This window comes from Oryzias latipes, chromosome 17 (genome assembly GCF_053564925.1).
Source record: "Oryzias latipes strain Hd-rR chromosome 17, Olatipes_Hd-rR_3.1".
Classification (NCBI taxonomy): domain Eukaryota; kingdom Metazoa; phylum Chordata; class Actinopteri; order Beloniformes; family Adrianichthyidae; genus Oryzias; species Oryzias latipes.
In genome coordinates this window covers 25,992,868-26,012,924 of record NC_136253.1, presented here as the reverse complement: position 1 = coordinate 26,012,924, position 20,057 = coordinate 25,992,868, and positions in this window count along the sequence as shown.

Sequence of the window (20,057 nt, the reverse complement as noted above, 5' to 3'; positions counted from 1 at the left end):
GTGCCATCACTCACAATACACTTAAGCACTGCATTCAGACCTGATCTTCTGATTTCCTGACCCTATTTTGTCTTTGACTTAGTTTGCCTGCACCGACTCTCGCCTGGATCCTGTAGCTCCTTTTAGTTATTCTTCTCAAAAGATCTCGTCTTTTTGCCAGGCTATTGTTGATAATAAGATTTTTTTTTTCTCAATCTCTCTTGCCTGGATAAATGAAGGCTAAATAAGGCAAGGCAAGGCAAGTTTATTTGTATAGCACAATTCGTACACAAAGTAATTCAAGGTGCTTCACAAAACAGAAAAATGCATTAAAATCACAATGCATCATAGAAATAATCAACGTAAAATTTACTTTAAAAGAAAAGAAAAAAAAATTGAAAATTGATTTAAAAATAAAGGAAGGAAAGGAAAGAAAAGTACAGATAGGACCTTTCAGTCATATACACGGCTAAACAAAAATGTTTTAAGTCTAGATTTGAACATGAACACAGAAGAGGCCTGTCTTACGACTTCAGGGAGGCTGTTCCAGATTTTATCTGCAGAATATTGAAACGCTGATTCCCCTTGTTTAGTTCTGACTCTGGGAATCAACAGGAGGCCGGCCCCTGAGGTCCTCAGAGTACGAGATGGTTCATATGGCACTAATATGTCAGAGATGTACTTTGGTGCTCGGCCATGGAGAGACTTGTACACAAGCAGAGCTGCTTTGAAGTCTATTCTTTGAGGTACAGGGAGCCAGTGCAGAGACCTGAGCACAGGACTAATGTGATCATACTTCCTGGTTCTGGTCAAGACTCGAGCAGCAGCATTCTGGATGTACTGAAACTGTTTTACAGCTCGTTTGGAGAGGCCGGTGAGCAGGCCGTTACAGTAGTCTAACCTACTGGAGACAAATGCATGAATAAGTATCTCCAGGTCTGGCTTTGACACTATGTTTTTGATTTTGGCAATGTTTTTCAGATGATAAAATGCCGCTGATGTTCCTGACTTGATATGGCTGTTAAAGTTTAGGTCAGAGTCCATGATCACCCCTAGATTTCTGACTTGATTTGAGGGTTTAAGAGACAGAGAATGAAGGTAGCTGCTGACACTTTCTCTTTGTTTCTGTGGGCCAAAAATAATAACTTCGGTCTTGTTTGAGTTTAGCTGGAGAAAGTTGTTCTGCATCCACGCACTGATCTGTTGGAGGCAGTGGCTGAGTGAATCCACCGGCCCATATTCGCCTGTTGTCAGTGACACATAGATCTGAATATCCTCTGCATAGTTGTGATAAGATATGTTATTACTGCGTATTAACTGCCCTAGTGGCAGCATGTAAAGGTTGAACAGAAGGGGTCCCAGGATCGATCCCTGGGGCACACCACAAGTCAAGGCCATGTAGTCTGAGACACAACTCCCAATTTCAACAAAGTATTTCCTGTCTTCCAGATAAGATTTGAGCCAACTTAGGGCAGATCCAGAGATGCCAACCCAGTCTTGGAGTCTGTGCAAAAGGATCCCATGATCAACAGTATCAAAGGCAGCGCTCAGGTCTAGCAGGATTAAGACAGTGACTTTGCCATCATCAGTGTTCAGGCGGATGTCGTTGGTTACCTTGATAAGAGCAGTTTCTGTGCTATGATGGGGTCTAAAACCTGACTGGAAAACATCAAATGAATTGTTTAATAAGAGAAAATCAGTGTGCTGTGGGTAGACAACTTTTTCAAGGACTTTTCCTAAAAATGGCAGATTAGAGATAGGTCTGTAATTATTCAGTACAGTGGGATCAAGACCGCTTTTCTTCAGGAGAGGTTTAATGACTGTAGTTTTTAAGGCCTCTGGAAATATTCCAGATTGAAGAGACATGTTAACTATTTGAGTAATTGATGGCAACACACTGTTCAGGACAGACTTTAGAAATCTAGTGGGTAACACATCAAGGCAGCATGTAGACGAGTTCAGACGGGTGATGGTTTCTTGGACAGTTTGGTCAGTGACAGGTACAAAGTGAGTCAGCTTAGAGTGAGTAGGTGGCCGTTCGATAGTTATATGTGTTGTGGAGTTGATGGCTTTTTTGATGCCCTGAACCTTGTCATTAAAAAATACAGCAAACTCATTACATTTGGGTGTGCAAACCAGTTCTATTGGTAGCTGGGTTGGAGGGTTAGTTAAACTGTTTACTGTTGTGAAGAGGACACGAGAGTTGCTGCTGCAAGCGTACAACTCCCCCTTATACATTTCATAATGAACCTGGAGTTTTGACTTGCGCCACTTTCGCTCAGCTCTGCGACACTATTGTTTCTGTGCCCTGACTAGATCATCGTTCCTCCAGGGAGCTTTCTGTCTATGTTTTCTCAATTTAACCTTCATAGGGGCAATGGCATCCAGAACATTCAAGATGCTAGAAGTAACAGAATTCAGCATTTCATCAACATTGGCACCAGAGGCGTTTTCAGGGTTTATCATTTCTACAAACTGTGCCCTAGTGCTCTCATTTATTTGTCTCCTTTGGACAACTGCAGGGCCAGGCGGTGGTTTGGGAGCAACAGACAGGTCAAAGAATACACAGAAATGATCAGAGAGGGCGACATCAACCACACTGACATTGTAAATATTAACCCCCTTTGTGATGAGCAGGTCCAGAGTGTGCCCTCTGCTGTGGGTGGGGCAACTTACATGCTGAATTAGATCAAAGGTTTCAAAGAAAGCATTGAGCTCTTTTGCATTTCTGTCATTGACATTATCAACATGAACATTAAAATCACCTGTAATGACTAGACCATCAAAGTCTGTGCACACAACTGAGAGCATTTCAGTGAAATCATCAATGAAACTTTGGCTGTGCTGAGGAAGTTTGTACATGACTATGCAGAGTAAGGGAGGAGTTTGTTTTAACTCAATCTTAAAGGACACATACTCAAATGAAGAAAACACACCAAATGATAGTCTGCGGGTTGCAATATTATCTCTAAACAGTGCAGAAACGCCTCCACCCTTTTTATTTTCTCGTATTTCCGATACATGTTTGTAGTTAGGGGGAGTTGAATCGACTAGAACTATGTTTCCTGTGTTTTTGTCAAGCCATGTTTCAGTTAAAAACATAAAATCAAGATTAAAAGAAGAGATAAGATTATTGATTAAAAATGATTTGTTGCATAAAGATCTGACATTGAGTGCAGCAAGTTTGAGATTAGTTTCCTTGGGACTGGTCAAAACCTTCTTGCAAGGGATATCAACTAGATTTCTTTGATTGGACAGTCTAACTGCCCTTTTTTGCATTCTACGTGGTGCAACTACAGGTATAGCACCAGAAGGAAGCTGTTCATCACAGGGCCCCAGTTTGACATAACCTTTCCTAGGACACTGGGGGCCCGTTTCATCCTAGCTCTGGGGGATAGCACGTCTAGAGGCGCGCAGGGGAGGTCGAGTTGAGGGTAGTTTGGGTGATGGACCAGGAGGAGCGGGAGCTGGACGGGATTTGGGTGAACGACGGAGGGGGCGTGTTGGAGGGGCTTTGGATGAAGGACGTGTTGGAGGGACTTTGGGTGAAGGATAAGGAGGGGGCGCTGGAGGGGTAGGAGAGCTCCTGTGTGGTGTGAGGCTCACAGGTGTTAGGGGAGCCATCTTAATTCCTGACTTAATGAGGCTATCAAAATGGCTAGGTAGGGCCATGGGTGAAAGTGGGGGGGATGAAAAGGAAAGTGAGTCTTCACTGGGAGTAGATGTAGCAGGGGGCGCCCACGGCTGGTCAGATGGTGGTATTTCTGGGGCCAAATCTGGTGGTTGTTGTTGTGGTTCTGCGGTTGGGTCCTTAGCTGGCGGTGGTTGTTGTGATGCTGGTGCAGCTGAGTCCTTAGATGGAGGTGGTTGTGGTGCTGGTGCTGCCGGATCCAAGTCTTTGACCGGTGGTGGTGGTGGAGGTAGTTGTTGTTGCCGTTGTGCTGTGGTTCCTGGGACACTGGCTCGGTCATTCCTTGCTGCCTTTTCAGGGCCTTGGCTTCTTTGCCCCAGAGCGTGGAGAAGGTTCTTCACTAACTCTCTTGCTCCACCTCTGTTCAGGTGTGGGCTTCTTCCCATGAATAGGTCCTTTCGTTTCCAGAATGTATTGAAGTTCTCAATGTAATGGAATCCTCTGGAAGCACACTCTCTGGAGAGCCAATTGTTCAGCTGAAACAGACGGCTGAACTTGAGTGACACCCCATCGATGTTAGGAAGAGGTCCACTGATGAATGCTTCAACCTCTACTTTGTCAATCTCTTCAAATAACTTGATGAAGTCTTTTTTCAAACGTTCAGATTGTTCTTTTTTGATATCGACAGCACCTACATGGATGATTATTTGTTTAACTCCTTGGTACAAGACTTTAGATAAGAGTCCTGTAATCACTGGAACAGTAGAACTTGGGCAACATAAAGTTTGCATTCTTCTGTGGCTGACTCCACTGATAGCGCCATCTCCAAGCAGCAGCGTATCTCTGACCTTGACGTTTGGCACAGATTTTCTTTCTGCCTGTGCTTTGTTGCCAACATTCTGACTCCTATTCTGTGGTCCAATTTCACTTTGTTCTTTAACATCACATTGTGTTAGGGGTAAAAATCTGTTTGTGAGCTTTATTTCGGATGTTCTGTCATCTTTACGCTTTGGCTTGACACAGAGTTCCTCCGCACAAAGTTTCGGAAAGGACACAACATCACTCAGGTCTATGTCACTGTTATTCTTCTCAGTTGTAGTAAGAGCAGGCTACTTACCACCCGATGTTACTGGAAGGGTCTTGTGAAGTCCATTTTCAGTTTCCAAAGTAAATATCCGTGTTTGTAGCTCTTTTATTTCTTGTTGGTAGATCCGACAGCGTTCACAGTGGGAGTTTGTTTTTCTTCCTCTTCCGGACATGTCGCTGGCTTGTCAGACGTAAAAATATTGATTTGTATAGGTGGAAGTCACAAAAAAGGATGACCAGTCTGATATTCCAGGAGTTGTGGATGAGGTAAAATAATTAAAAATGATTAATTAAATGATTAAAAAGCAAATAAAGCAGGAAGCGGCAGGAGCAGGGGAAAAAGCGTCTGCTTTTTTGAACAAATTGAACAACTTCCCACTACAACCCATTTTGAGGCCTAAAGTCTAAACACATATTTAATGTGACCATTATAAATATATATGAACTACTGTTTTCAGGCAAAAATGAAATAATCTCAATATGAAAGAGTTTAACATTACTTTCTTTTAGAGGAAAAAGACCATGCGTCACATTAAATCATCTCAATGAAGCAAAAGTTGTATTTTACTGTTTGTGGTCCATCTCAGCTTGAAATTGGCAAATCAACCTAAATAAAATCAGAACTAACTGAGGGACCCTGCCATATTTTTCTAACCATAAAGGTGCACTTAAGATTCTTAAATTAATAAAATTTTTAAAGAGAAATTCTGTATAATAATCTGGTGTGTCTTGATTTTGGCTGTGCATACTGGCTTTGAAGCTATCTGTCAAAATGATTGAGTGCAGCTTGTAATATGTGCTGTCCGTCAACTGTTTGTGAATAAGTGGAATAAAGTTTTGCTAATTTATCTTTTTTACCCTATAACTTACTTTTTAATTTACAGTTAATTTTTAAAGTCAATATTTTTATCTTTAGCCCTGGAAGGGTAAAAACCCATATGACTTTGTAGCTGAAAACACAACTAGAATTATATATTTTATGATTTTATTGTCATAATTATATGTAATACAAGAGTCAAAAACTAGTTTAATCAAAGATGTTACTTAAAATAATGTTTTTAAGATCTAATAACTCAATAAGGTATTCAAGATTTATTGTCCTAAAACAGGGTCACATCTCATTAAAAGTAACTAATAAAGTAGTTGCCTGATATCGTGAGTAAAAAGCTTTTATAAACTAGAAACTAAACGCAAATACTTGGTGATATTTTGGTGTTTTTTGCAGTGCAGACCCACACAGGTGCACAGTTGATTTGAACACAATCTAAACTTTGTCAGTGGTTTTTGGGGAGACTGGAGTGCACAACTGAAGACGCATGCGTCTCTGTGGCAGCACACACATTACTGTACAGTAAGTCATGTAAAAGCCCAGTGAACTCTGTTTGAACTCAAGTTTGAAGAGAGGTGGGAGACAGTGCCACCCCACGTGCACAGACATAAGCAGCCAGCATTAAAGCAAACACTGTTGAGATCACACAGATTACTTTGGGTACAATTATTCCTAAAATACACTATTTTTATTTAAACCCACTGTGATGCAGTAAGTAACACGACTAGGTTTAACCTCGTCTGTGTCCACATGCTGCCAGCACTTACAGTAAAAATCCCATTAACCGTTGCTGACCTCTTATATACACTGACATATCAAGCATTTCAAATGACCTATCAATTATTGAAACCATGTTTTCCGTAAACATCACATACCTGAGGGATATATGTGTATTTGAAATAAATGAAACTTATACCTTTTAATCATTTGTTTTTGTAGCTATGATCTCATAAAAACATATGATGCTTAGGAAAATGCTAAAGTGTGGCCAAATTGCGGTAGGCTGTGGTTAACTGCAATGGTTGCAATGGCAGAATTGTCACTAAAAGATTAATGTGTAACTTTGTATGACCCTGCCTCATTGGCAAACTTGGCCCGGAGTGTTCACCAAGAGCTGTTAGCCACGGCTCATCACACGTGCACATATAAAAGGACAAGGAAGCAGACATCCATCCAGATACACACAAGCAGAAACCTGTGCACATTTGCAACAGACTCCATAAAAGTGCATGGACACACACATAAAGGCAGGCATCTGCTTTCACATATGTACAGAGGCACTCGTTCATATTGTAGACGAGTCCACACACGCACAGACTCACACTTTTTCACACTCGTGGTTAATCAAGCCAATCTAAATGCTAAACAAGAGTGTGTCTCTGGAGTAAACTGCTAGCTGGCTGCAGATATTCTATTCTCTGGAGGTGCTCAACAAGGCAAAACAAAAATTGATGTGCATGTATGTGTATTTGAAGCTGAATTCACTCTGCTCTCACTTTCAGGACCTTAGGCCCTCAGCTGTAATGACAAAATTTTGATATACGTTGAGATTTTTTTGCATCAGTAATCTAGTAGAATAAAGAAAGAGCAAACATACACACCACAGTAAGAAACACATATAGCTCAAATGCACTTGTATATGTGCTCTCCTTGCAGCCTCAAAACAATGGAAACTTTCAAAATTCTCACAAATTCTCTATCCTCCCACTGTCTCGCTGACTCAACAAAAAGTCTGAGTAAAGATTTTTCCAAGATACCTTGAGAGATCAAGTGTACAAATTTGTATACTCTTGTTAATTGTTGCTTCTCCTTCCCAAAGCCTCGCTGGAGGTTAGAAAGTGCATATCAAGAAAATATTGAGATCTTCTATTTAAAATTGATATGTCTGGCACCACCACTACTATTTCAGATTATAGTTTGATACAGTTTTTAATTGTTTATCCAAACAGAGATTTGGGTTATTAATCTGCTAGAAGAGCCATGAACTATCACCTCTCTGAAACTATACAGCGCGTTTTTCTCTGAAATGCCCTGATACTCTTAAGATGCCCTTGTAGCCTCAACCAACTTATGACAGCCTGTGTTTAAGCAAAGCAGCCCAGTAAAACTAAACCTCCTTCATGTATGCATGTTGTTTATGACCATTAATATAAAACCTTTCAAAAATGCTCATCTGTCCAAAGGATATTCTTCCACCAGCTTTGTGGCTTGCACTGCGGCAGACTCCAGATTCCTTTTTTATGACGTAATTTCAACAGTGGTTTACTGTCTTCCTTGAGGTCCTCTTTGGCTCAAATAACAGCAACTAATCTCCTTAGACCTTAGGGTTCACAAGTGTCACTGAACAGTAATGCAGAGCAAACACGCTCAATACCAGTAAAATCAGGCAATATCAAATATATGAGTATTTTTGTTCTCCCCCCAACTATAAGAACTGGTGCAGCTAAACTAAACCCCATTACTGAAAAGCATATAGCATACCATCCTTCATGGGCAAGGAAGCCACAGTAAAACTGAATTAATTATCTTTTTGATGATTCTACTCAACCACTACTAAAATGGTTCAAAGTATTAGACTCATCCATATCAAGCTCCATATTCAACAGCAAACCAGCAAGAATTAGTCTAAAAACATTCAACTATGCAAAAAGCTGTGGAGGCTTGGAATTATCCAACTTCCACAACTACTTTCTTGCCAAGACAGTAAAAAAATGGTTAAATACCAGTCCAGAAACCAACTTATGGTTGGATTTGGACCAGGCGCAATGTAGAAAAATCCACCTGACAAATCTACCATTCATCAGCCAAACAATAAAAAAACAGGACTGCTTCCAAAGTAGTAACATAAACACCACTTTAACAGCCTGGTGGGAATTTCTCAAAGAATCAAAATCTTCACTTTGACTTTGCAAAATGACACCCATCTTGAACAATTCACACATCCTTATAAACAAAAAAATTGTATTCTTTTGACCTTAACATGTTTGTACACATTTTTTCTTAACAATCCAGCGTAACTATCCAAAACATCTGTGCTTAGGTTAACAGAGGGCAGAGTCTAATAGGCAATAAAATCATTGACTGTATAAGAGAACTGAACTGAGTGAGTGTGACATCATTCATGGAAAATGACTTTCTTCCAGTTCCAACGAAATATTGGAGCCAGATGACCTCAGTAAGCAGTGATTGATCTGAGTCAGCCTGAGTCAACATTTCTATGGCAACCACTATTGCCAATCAGAAGTGAGGTCGTTGGCAAGCCACACCCCTACCATTGAAAGCGGGCTTGGGAGTGTCTGTCAAACATTTCAAAAGTACAACGTGGGGGCCAGAGGGCACCATATACATTTAAGATGTCTAATCAGTTTATAACTTGAACAACTTGTAAAAAAAAAAAAAAAAAAAAAAGAAACAAATAATTAAAAAAGAGGATAACCAAAACATATAAAAAACAAGGAGTAGAGCAAGAATGGTAATTCTGACAAATAAATTGACTGTTTCTCATTAGAGGGCTGTGAGATTTTGACTTCTTGGAGCCAGCAGGTATTTCCTGTTTGGAACACAACAAGGGAGGAGGTAATTCAGCCCAGTTTACACATACAGTCAATAGATATATAATTCTGTCAGTGGGACTTCAGAATAAGAGCCGCACCATTGAGAACACCCCACAACTGCCAATGAACACAAGGAATTGCAGGACAGAAACTGTGTGAATGCTAAAGTAGCAGGGATGACAATACTTCCCAAAAAAGTTTGGCTTTGAAAATTAGATCCTGCTACATTTATTTTTATTTTTCAAAAGTTTGCATTTTATATTTCACTGTTTTCTCGAGGGGATGTTCATCTGTGAGTGTGTTTGTGCATGTGTGTGTGTTTGAACCAATAAGAGCTCAGCGAGGACACAATAATGAAGATTGACTTGTAAAGTAATGAAAATCCACTGTAGCCCTCCTTTGAGAGACACGGTAGAGAGATAAAGGAGAGAGTGAAGCAATGAAGTAATGAAGGAGCAAACAGCTAGCTGTGCGCAAAGAGGGCAGAATCTCTGGAGGACAGACAAAGGAGGGAAGCAGACAGCACACAAAAAGAAAAAAAGAGGAGAATGTTGGTTAGTAAATCTAGGAGGAGACTCTCAGAAACCAGGAGACGTGACAAGTGCAATTTGTCTTTCATTTACATGAAATACAAATTTCAGATAAAGTGGAGGAAAGCAAAAATCATCTGAACTGGTTGTCCCAATGTTTTGCTCACTTTAAAGCAGACAGGAGGGCACAGGTGTGTGATTGGACGACTCTTCAGCCTACATCATCAATCCCAAAGCAACTATGATCCATAATTCATCCTGAAAAATGGAGGCCGTGCGGGAAGGAACACAGATCCACAACTACACACATTCAAAAGCTTGGAACTACACCTCCACACTCGCATTCTGATTCTTTTAGGCAATCTGCCGCATGACCATGTCTCTTGAGGTGTAGGTTAAAGACCCATTGCTATGGTGATGGAGTTTGGGCTCTACCCAAAGTGACAGAGATGATATATAGAAAGAGGTTCATCCTTTGTGGATGGCCATGAGGGAAAGGCAGCAGCCAAATAACAGCAGTGCCTAAAGGGCCTTAGGGTCTTTCAATTTTGAGAAAATTGTTGCTTGCAGCGGCCTAAGAGGATATTTGTCACGTCACTAGAGAATCCAGAACAGAAGACAATCGATGGAACTGTCCTTACGTGACATGGCTCATAGGAAGGTACCCCTCTTTGAAATCGCTCTGGCAATCCAGTGCATTCAAGTGTGTTTGTCTGCAAAAACAAACTGAGCACAATTGCAGATCCTCATGATACCACTTCTTTGCTGTCAACATTGATCTCATGCATAGACATTAATGGGAGATTCATTGATCCTGCAGTGTTGTGTTATCATAGAAAATACATTAAATTTGATGGCAAGGGGTATTTTGTTATACGTGATATTGTATGAGATAAATATTATTTTAAAAAGACAAGATTGAAGCATTGAGGCAAGACTGAAATAAAGACATGTTTGTGTACGTGTGCTTTATAAAGCATGCACACAAAAGAGGGCAAAAGCAGCTTTGTTAAAGGTACTTCAAATCTAACATTAGCAGGTAAGGTTTGAACTTACTGTGTTAAGATCATTCAGATTTTGCCCATTAGACCCATTCCAATGAAAATTGTATTTTTGGTGTTTGGAACATGTTCTTGCACCATTTTTGCACCATTTTATCATCATGCATTTCAATTCAAGATGAAAATTTAATCTCAGAGTATTTCTATCGAGATTAATCAGCAGATTGAAAAAATGGAGTTTGAAAAAGCACTTAATTGAGACACAGCAACTGAAATGGGTGGGAAAACTCCCTGCTCCGCTCCATTCTGATGCATCCATGTGCAGACAAATACATACCAGTACATTAACTTCTTCATTTTTTCTCGACTGAGCTGACATCTGGCTCAAAACTGTATAGCCAGATAGCAAGAATATTGCTCGCCATTTTTGTTGCACCACTAATGTTAGCTTTAAGTTGTAAGGTAGCAGGAGAGAGTGTAAACAAAGGGATGAAGGGACATCAGCAGAGGCTTACTTTTGCAGCAACAGTGCCGTGAACAACTCAGATGTGAATTTCTGATGAACTCCCGTCACTCTGCAAAAGAAATGTCTTAAAGATGACCCAGGGCTTTTGATTTTGGCTAAAAACTGCATAATCATAATTAAAACAGCACTGAGAATGCTTTTACAATAAATAAAAATACAGTTGAGTGGGATATTTAAAATGTTTTGATTGTTACTATTTTCATGCTCTTTTAATGACCTTCTTATTTTCAGGCAGGAAAGGATTCATCCTTAGACTCCTAAATGTGGATAAAGTGATGTTTTTAAAAACGTTTTGCATCACTTTGCTATTCCGGGATCTTAAAATAGCTTTTTCCAAAATTCTGAAGTTGAATTTAGTTGATGAAAAAGTGGATATGTGTGCACCCCAAAAACGTATTGCTGATGTTCTGCAGCACCACCTCTGACCCCATTCTTTTTTTTTTGTGTTTTTTTTTTTAAACTTGTCCTGTCCAACAGCTAGGCAAACAGATGAGAGCTGAGGGCCTCTTGTGTTGGACATATTTTATTTTAACAAGAGGGGTTATTAATCTTCAGACAAACCAAAGGTATGTCTGAATAAACCCCTTTTGTAGTTGAGGCCAAACTTTATTAATTTCAATCATGTTTGAAAATCTTTGGTGTTGGACCGGACGGAAAAGGAAAGTGGGGAGAATGAGAGAGGGACGTTAGAGAGGGGGGGGGGGGGGGGGGGGGTAAGAGGGTGATAATAGGAGGGGAAGGGGGGTAAGACCATGAAGCAGCATAGAGCAGACAGGTATACTGGTTGTTTATCATTACGGTACGGTTCAAATGTAGTACAAAAAGGGCGGGGCCTGTTCACACACACTCAAATATTATCAACACACCTGCTAGCTGCAAAAATGTCCACATGTCAACATGTACACAAAACAGATAGTGTTCACAAACGCATACCTATGCCTTAAAACCAACTAGTGTGAGATCTTTCATTCATTCAATCATGCAAACTATTAGTGCAAAGGTGAGCTAACACCTGTGCTCAAGTGAGTGTTTATGTTCTTCTAAAATGGATGGTGGAATGTGAAAAGAAGGAGGAGGAGCGCCCAGCCACCCCCACACCCAGACCCCCGCCGCAGCAGCAGCGGCAGCCGGAATTCCCCCAACGCCACACGGGAACAGGCAGGGAACAACCGCCCCCCGGGCGACCAAGACCGCCACCCAGGCCAGGGCCAGCAGGACCGCCGCGAGGCCCCCAGAGCCAGAGAGGAGGGAGGCGCGGAGGGAAAGAGAGCGCCGCCCCAGCCCAGCCAGGAAAGCAGCCCCCCCGCCGCGCCGGAAGAGCCCAACGCAGGGCCCCACCGGAGAGGGACGCCCACAACCCCAGACGAGCACCCCACCACCACCCAGGAGTTCCGGGCATCCCCCCGCCCCGACACCAGGTACGAGCCAGGACCCCCCAAGGGAGACCCGCTCCGCACCCCAGGCAGCCACCCACCCGGCCCACGGTTGGTCCAGGTAGGAGCAAGGCAAGGGCCCGCCGCCCCCGCCCAGGAGGGGGGAACCCCGGGGAAAAAAGGGGTGGCCCACAAGGGGTGTTATAAATATGGCCCGACCAGGCTCGGCCATGTTGGAAGTTTGGCGGGGCCCAGCGCCCAGGGGCAAGGACCAGGACCCACCCCCCAGGGACACGAACACCCCCGGCTCAGGTGTAATATGAACCCCCCCACCGTGCGGAGAGAGCACCGCCGGGCCCAGGGAGCCGGCACCCAAGGGACACGGCCGCCATCGCCAAGGGGCCCACACCCCCCACCAGGGAAGGGGTAGGGGACAGATGGACCCAGGTCCCACCTTCCTTGTAAAATGTGTGTGCGTGTATGGGTGTTTGAGAGGGTGTTTGTGTGCATGTGTGTGTGTTTATGTTTGAGTGTATATATTGAAGGGGGAGGGGTGTGTGTACTAAGGGGGGTGCAGTTAAAATTGGCGAGTAGGGCACTAAGGGGACATCTCCTGATTACTCACAGTGATGTCCCCTCATCCTCCACACCAAGGGGCCCTAAATGTCTAAGGTGCGGTTAAAATTGGCGGGTAGGGTGCCAGGAGGACATCTGCTGCTTGCTTGCAGTGATGTCCAAGCACCCCCCCTACCAAGGACCCTACATGTCTAAGGTGCAAATAAAACCGAAAGAGGGGGGGCCCACTCCATACGGAAACCATAGGAGGGGGGCCACTGCCAAGTAGCCCCCCCCCCCAAGGCGCATCGCAGGCTACGCCCCCCACCCCCTCACCCTAATATGAGGTTATATGAGGGAGGGGGTAAGTTGGGGACAGCTGATAGACTGTCCCCTGGTCCTCTGACCCCATTCTAATCCCCTCAAAGACCTGTTACAGCCAAGTTAAAGTTTTAATAGCATTTTTAATAATGCTACAAACAGTTCACTCAGAAAATTTTGTTGGGCTTGCAGACCTCCACTTGACCTTAGCTGTTCCATTTAACTGCCATTTCCCAATTACACTGAAATCAGAGGAAACAGTTTTTTAATCTATGACTGTCTTCCAGCTCTGGGCATGAAATATTTTAATTTTCAGGTTTGTAGTTTGGTGCTTTGAAGAGCTGACAACTATGCACACAAGTTCCATTCTTAGCTAGCCAATCAAGGTTTGATTACTCTGTGCTCACATAGCATCAATGCAATGAAGTAACCTGAACCCACACAAACAACTACTTCAGTGCCTCTTGTAAATTCTATTAAAGTGCCTGCTGCTGATTATTAAGAGGCTTGGCTTATGTTGGCAAAAATTAGATTTTTAAAGAGGAGGAATGTGAGCATTAGCCAAAACGGAAACTGTTCTTCTACAGGTGATGTCGTCTTTTGGTTGTACTGTGCACATATCTAGGATCAGAGCGTTCCAATTATCAAAACAAGAGTGTGAGACACTCTTGATTCTCAGGATTATTATCCAGCTTTCCTCTCGTCGATGTGGAAGTGCCAGAGATGGGGAAGGCAGGATAAAGAAGGTGTGAGTATGGTTTGATTTATTCCTCACGCTTCTTGATGAATCTGCTCTGGGTGGCTAAACTATTTATGAGCCTCAAAGCTAAATTCTGCCAAGCGTCTCTCCTCTTTCTCGCTTTGGAACCCAAATCTAATTCGGCCCAAGTGAGACACACATGCACGTGCATCTATCTGCTGCTGCAGTCTTAACACAAATTCACTGGAATTTACACCAAAGCACAAGAAAAAGAACACATGTGCACACAATGATTAGCATTTGTGTCCACATGTACACAAATACATATTTCATGAGAGCAGAAGTGTTTAGTGTAGGTTTAGCCTTTGTTCAAACCAAAAACCAATACAGAGACAAATTCACTCTATTATCTTCAATCTAATGGATACTTTTTACTTTTATCATTTCACTATGATCATTCTGCCTTTTTCAGTGTAGTGGAAATATTTATAATTTCAGGATACATTCTTGTTTTTGACCTCTTTTTGCATCTTTCGTTTGAAGGGATCTATTGAGAATAGCAGTGACCTTAGCTGGCCACCAGAAGTTTTTTTTTTTTTTTCAAACCAGCGACACCAACCTAAAATTGAAAATCTGTGCTTTTCCTAAATGGCACAATGCAATTTGAAATTAAAACATTGATGTAGTAGAGTTATGATGCTCAAATTTAAATCTTTAGTTATATTTTCTCCCATAAAACGTGTGAACTTTTTTGTTTGGATGATTCTGTCTGTCCAAAAAAAAAGTTATTCTAATCAAAATCATTACAATTTATAACTTTAGGGGCTTTTAATGCTCTATTATAAACCAAAGACACTGAAATCTTTACACAGTTAATCTTACTTTACAGACCCACTCTAATCATCTTAGGATCTATTCCTGTGTGTTCCCAATGGTCATTTAATCATGATTATGCTGTTTTTACCCACACAAAAAAAAAAGAACCTGGGTCATATTTTTAGGACATATTTCTGCTGAGCAGCATTCAGAATTAACCTGACTTGTGGGCGAGACCACTGGCATGGAATAACCCCATCCCCCTTCCATTTCCAGCCGCGGAGCAGAGAGCTTGTGGCCCACCCAATGCATTTTCTTTTTTTCAAACTGGATTTTTTTCATCTGCTCCTGATTCCCAATTGGCAATTTTGAGCTTAATTGTTTTTATGTCTCAAAAATGATTTTACATGTCTTCCATCGTGAGAAAAATGCCACAAGAACTTGTTAAAAACTGCTAAAATTGAAGTTTCATTGGATTGGATCTTTAATCAAGACAGAGCCATAGAAAGAATGTACTTTACCATTTTACTGAATCAGACTTTGTGGTCTTTAGAGTAGGTGTGACACAGCCTTCTTCACTTTCACTGTTAATCAGATAGAGGTTACCTAACAGTACATTTTCCCACACCATAGGCTTTGAAGATAAGCAGCGTCTCTAATGCAGCAGAACTACAGATCACTGTCACAATAAAACATACCAAAGACACTCAACATATATTTCATTATCTCCAAATCAGCTCTAAATCAAAAGCATGCAGCAAAAGAAATCCATAAAGTATACAGAGTACCCTTGGGATTAAGACGCCCTTCACTTATACATAGAAAACACATTAGCGCAGCATGTGACATCAAAGAGGTGAGGGGGAGACATTGCTGTCTCTATCCGACTGCTTTAGCAGTGATGGTTTTTGTTGTTGTTGAGCTGCGAAGCATATATTGCTTTGTGCAAAGCCATGAGTTAAAACCATTTTTCTGGATCTTAATGGTTTCTTCCCAATCCATTTTTTCATTCTAAGGCCACTCTCAATCTGATTTCAGGGACACTCTGCATGTTGCAATACAGGTGATCCGCTAAATTTCAATCTAAATCTAAACAAGAAGTGGGTGACAAAAACCGAGTAAAAGATTCATCCAGAATTCAATTTCTGCTGCTTGTGTTTGTTGGCTGTTCACCATCACAGCATCGAAAGTAAAGGGGAGACTTTTGGAGCAGGTGAGTGATGGGGGAAGAATAGAGGCTGTCACAGCAAAGACAGAGAGCGAGCTGTGATGTGGACAGATGATGGGAAGAAGAAAAGGATGGACGAGTAATGATTTGTCAACACAGTGGGTTTGGAAAGATGAAAAAGCAGAAAGATAAGGAATGGGGAAAGGGAATCTAGAGGGGGTGAAATGCAGAAGTGGGCTGTGGTATTTCCCATTCAAACTAACACCATTACACAATAATCTGATACAAAGGGAGAGTTTTTTTACTTGTAGTTTTGACTCGCTGTGTCCCAGGCTCCCCACCTTCCTCATTATCAACCTCACATCATCTCGATCCCTTGTTTTTTCCCAACTGCAGCCCGATTCTTTAATCTTTCTCCTATTTTTTTTCACAGCCAATGTCTCCCCCGGGACTCTTCGTTTGTTTGCATCCCAAAAATTCTGAATAAAGAGGGTGTTGTTTTATTTGACAGGTTCAGATTACTTGCAGGCAATGTGTGTTTCCATGCTCGTGTGAAAACGTGCGAGATACAGCGGCGCGTGGCAAAAGAAGTAATGAATTTCTGGGCAAAGCAGCGACACAGAACAGCTTGCAGATCAATTTTTAATAAGAACTCCGCAGTTCATAAGCCGCACAAAAAGCCAGGGTTCATGTGTGTGTTCGATAAGAGCCCGGCATTTAACTTGCAGAGTAATAAACATATTATAATCAGTGGCTTTTGCTGTGTCTTTTGTGTTTGCATCAGTAAAAGGGTGTGCACTTGCATATGCACCTACTGTGTCAGCGGGATCAGTTAGCCGTTTTATTTTGGAAGCCATATAAATAAAACTGTGGGGCAAAGAATAGCCACAATCATCTGTACAAGATGAAAAAGGTTTCTGTAGAATGTCTTTAGCCATTTTGCATGAAATTTCTTAACTGATAAAACAAATTTTACTTCTCATTAAATGGCTGGCATGCAGTCCACCTTGGCTCCTTGATGCTGGATGTGCATATGGCTGATCTTCAAGAGATTTCAGAGAGGCTAGAGTTGCACTCACATGGAGGAGGCTGATTCACTAAATACATTTGGTTGTGTTTCGGTCACACAAATAGTTTCTGACAGGGAGAGGTTAACACTGGTTCATACTCTGCAACACATATTAGCCGCTGTTACATGGGCAAAATATCTTGATCGGATCAATGGTCAGATTAAAATTCACCCGTGTGCATGGGCCCAGAAAAACATTTTCCGATTATAACAAACCTTCACATGGTCACACTTTCGGTTGGAATAAATCATTTGGGCATGCGCAGTAGTGTTGAAAATACCAGTTGAGGAAACGAGTCCCGCTGTACAAACCGAGATGCCACATACATAGACATCTGGCAGCTCGGTAATATACGAGATGATCTTCTAAACGTGCTTTTATTAATGTTATGAATCATTTTATTTTTAATTCGTGTGGTCAAGGCTTTTTTTTGTGGAAGAACGGAGCCGGAAGAAGCCAGGGTTGGGGGATAATAATATGCGCTAACAGCATTAGTCTTGTTTGATGAACACAAAATCCATGCGGGAAATGCCTCAATCTGCATCTTGGCTGCACGTAAATATGTGGGAGTAACATCAGCTTTCTGATCCGAACGAGTCTGATCGGTGCAGAGTATTCCATATGTCATGTTTACATGTTGCATTTTTCTCCCAATCAGGCATTCTTTTCGATTACTTTTGTCCATGTAAACGCAGCTATTGTCTTGCATGTGTGCATGCCCTATGTTCAGGGGAAGAATCGGAATGAGGCAGGCAGAGTGACCTGAGGAGTTGCAGGTGTGCATGAGGGCACATCGTTTGGAGGCAATTTTCTACCGTCGGCAACAAGACGGACAGACACCATAGCTGTATGCCCCTACATTGCATCTAAAGGGCCTACGGCTGATCACCATTCTAAGCCTCACAGAAGTTCAAGATCTGTAGAGGGTCAACAGGGTGTAAATTCTCGTGCTGTGGTCATCCTAATTCCTTGTCACATGGCAGGTCAGCTTGTGACTAGTAAAAAGGTGAAATGGGAATGGAGCGTATCGCTCCCTGTTCCTCCCTCAAGTGATACCAGCACAGATTGGAATTCTTATGTTGCCCTACAGGAGGTTTTTTTCTCCCGTCTGCAACAAGACGGAGAGACAACAGCACAGTTTCCCCCTACATTGTACTACAAGACCTATGGCTGGTCATCAACTCTAACCCTCACAGAAGTCAAAGATCTGTGCAGGGTCAACAGGATGTTTCCCATGAAGTGCAGGGATATCGTAATTGTCATACGGCAGTTCAGCCTGTAACTGAATGGTGAAATGGGAACGGAGCGCATCGCTCCCTGTTCCTCCCTGATATCCAACATTGATCGGGTCTGCTCTTTTGGGCCATGGATAGAGTTGGTTCCCTGGGTTTTTGTTCATTCCATCGTCAGATCGACCATTCAAGCTGTTGGGGTGGATTGTGGCAGGAGTTGATTGGGCTCCCAGGTATAGGCACTCCCATCCTGGTGCTGCTAATGAGCACCAGGCCACCTTTATAGCGTGACTGAGCTGTCTTTTGTTCATTCCTGCCTGAGACTGCCTCCCTGTGTTCCTGCACCTGTCAGTGCAGATATGGTAGCCGGTCTTGCTGCTTGTATACAATCTCCCTCTCGGTGTTGCTGCGTTTGTGGTGCCCTTTTTTTGTTTTTAGTGCCGTGGATATCACCACTCGGTGTCACACAGCGGGTCGGCGTGTGACTGGAGTAGAGGTGAAATGGGAACGGAGTGAATCGCTCCTGTTCCTCCCTGTGATTTCCCCACTGATTGGGTTGTTTGGTGGAAGCCACTGCTGCTGCTGGGACAGCTTTTTGGCCCTTTTGTGGGAGTGTTTCTAACAGGTGTTCTTCATCCACTTCTCTGGTCCGACGGGTCAGTCGCTGATGGCGCCGTCTCCTCCCCAACCTCTCTTGCGGCCGACCACGTGACTGTGCTGGTGCTCCTGGGAGTTGGCATGTAGGGACATCGTGACTACCTACCCCATCCTGGCCACCTTTAAAGAGGTACACAAGTGGGAATTCACTTGTTTGTTGTGTTTGCTTGATTTGCACCATAAACACCTGCATGTGACTGGGGTATTTCTGCTCTGTTTTCAGTTTTGTTTGTGTGTACCAGCTCTACTTACAGGTGGGCTTGAGGCCCTTCATGTTTTTATTGTTTTAATCTGGTTTTTAATTATTTATATTAAAAATATTTTTAGGTTGGAACCACGTCTCCACCTGGTTGAGTGATTATAACCAGGCTCAATGTTTACCCTTCTTGAGCCAATGCTTCTTGCAAATATTTCTCCTGATTTTCAAACTTGTGATTCTGCTCCTTATGAAAGAATTCCAAAAAAGGGATTTTTGCCATTACCGCCCTTCTGTAAGCCATTGTTACATAAAAAAGTCCTTGTAAAAACCTCCCTTTTGGTGTGAAATGTTCTGGAAGAAAGAATATTCCTTTTGATCTGTTGGTGGAAAAAAAAGTGAGCTAACCTTTAGGATGCATGTATGTGAACACCAGCAGCAGAAAACTGTATGAAAATACAAGCAAACACAGTTTTGTAACATTACAGCTGAATTACAGGGCACTATTGTTTATTGCAATAGCCCCAGTAGGCTTCGGTAAGAAATGGCCAAGGGCCAAGTTGTGGTCAAATATACTTAAAAAATACTTAATTTAATTAGAAGAAATTGACCTTATAACAGAAAAAAAATCTATATTTAGTACACTATTGTACAAACCTATTGGGCTATTTTTACAAGAAAATATAATGGATAATGCAGATAATGTACACAAACATCAGTTTTAATACTGCAGCTTCAGCTTACCATAGACATCTAACAAAGCTCAGAAGCCGAGACAATAATAAAAAAATGCTCGCCTGAAGTTATGACTTCTTTTCTAATGTAGTTGAGTT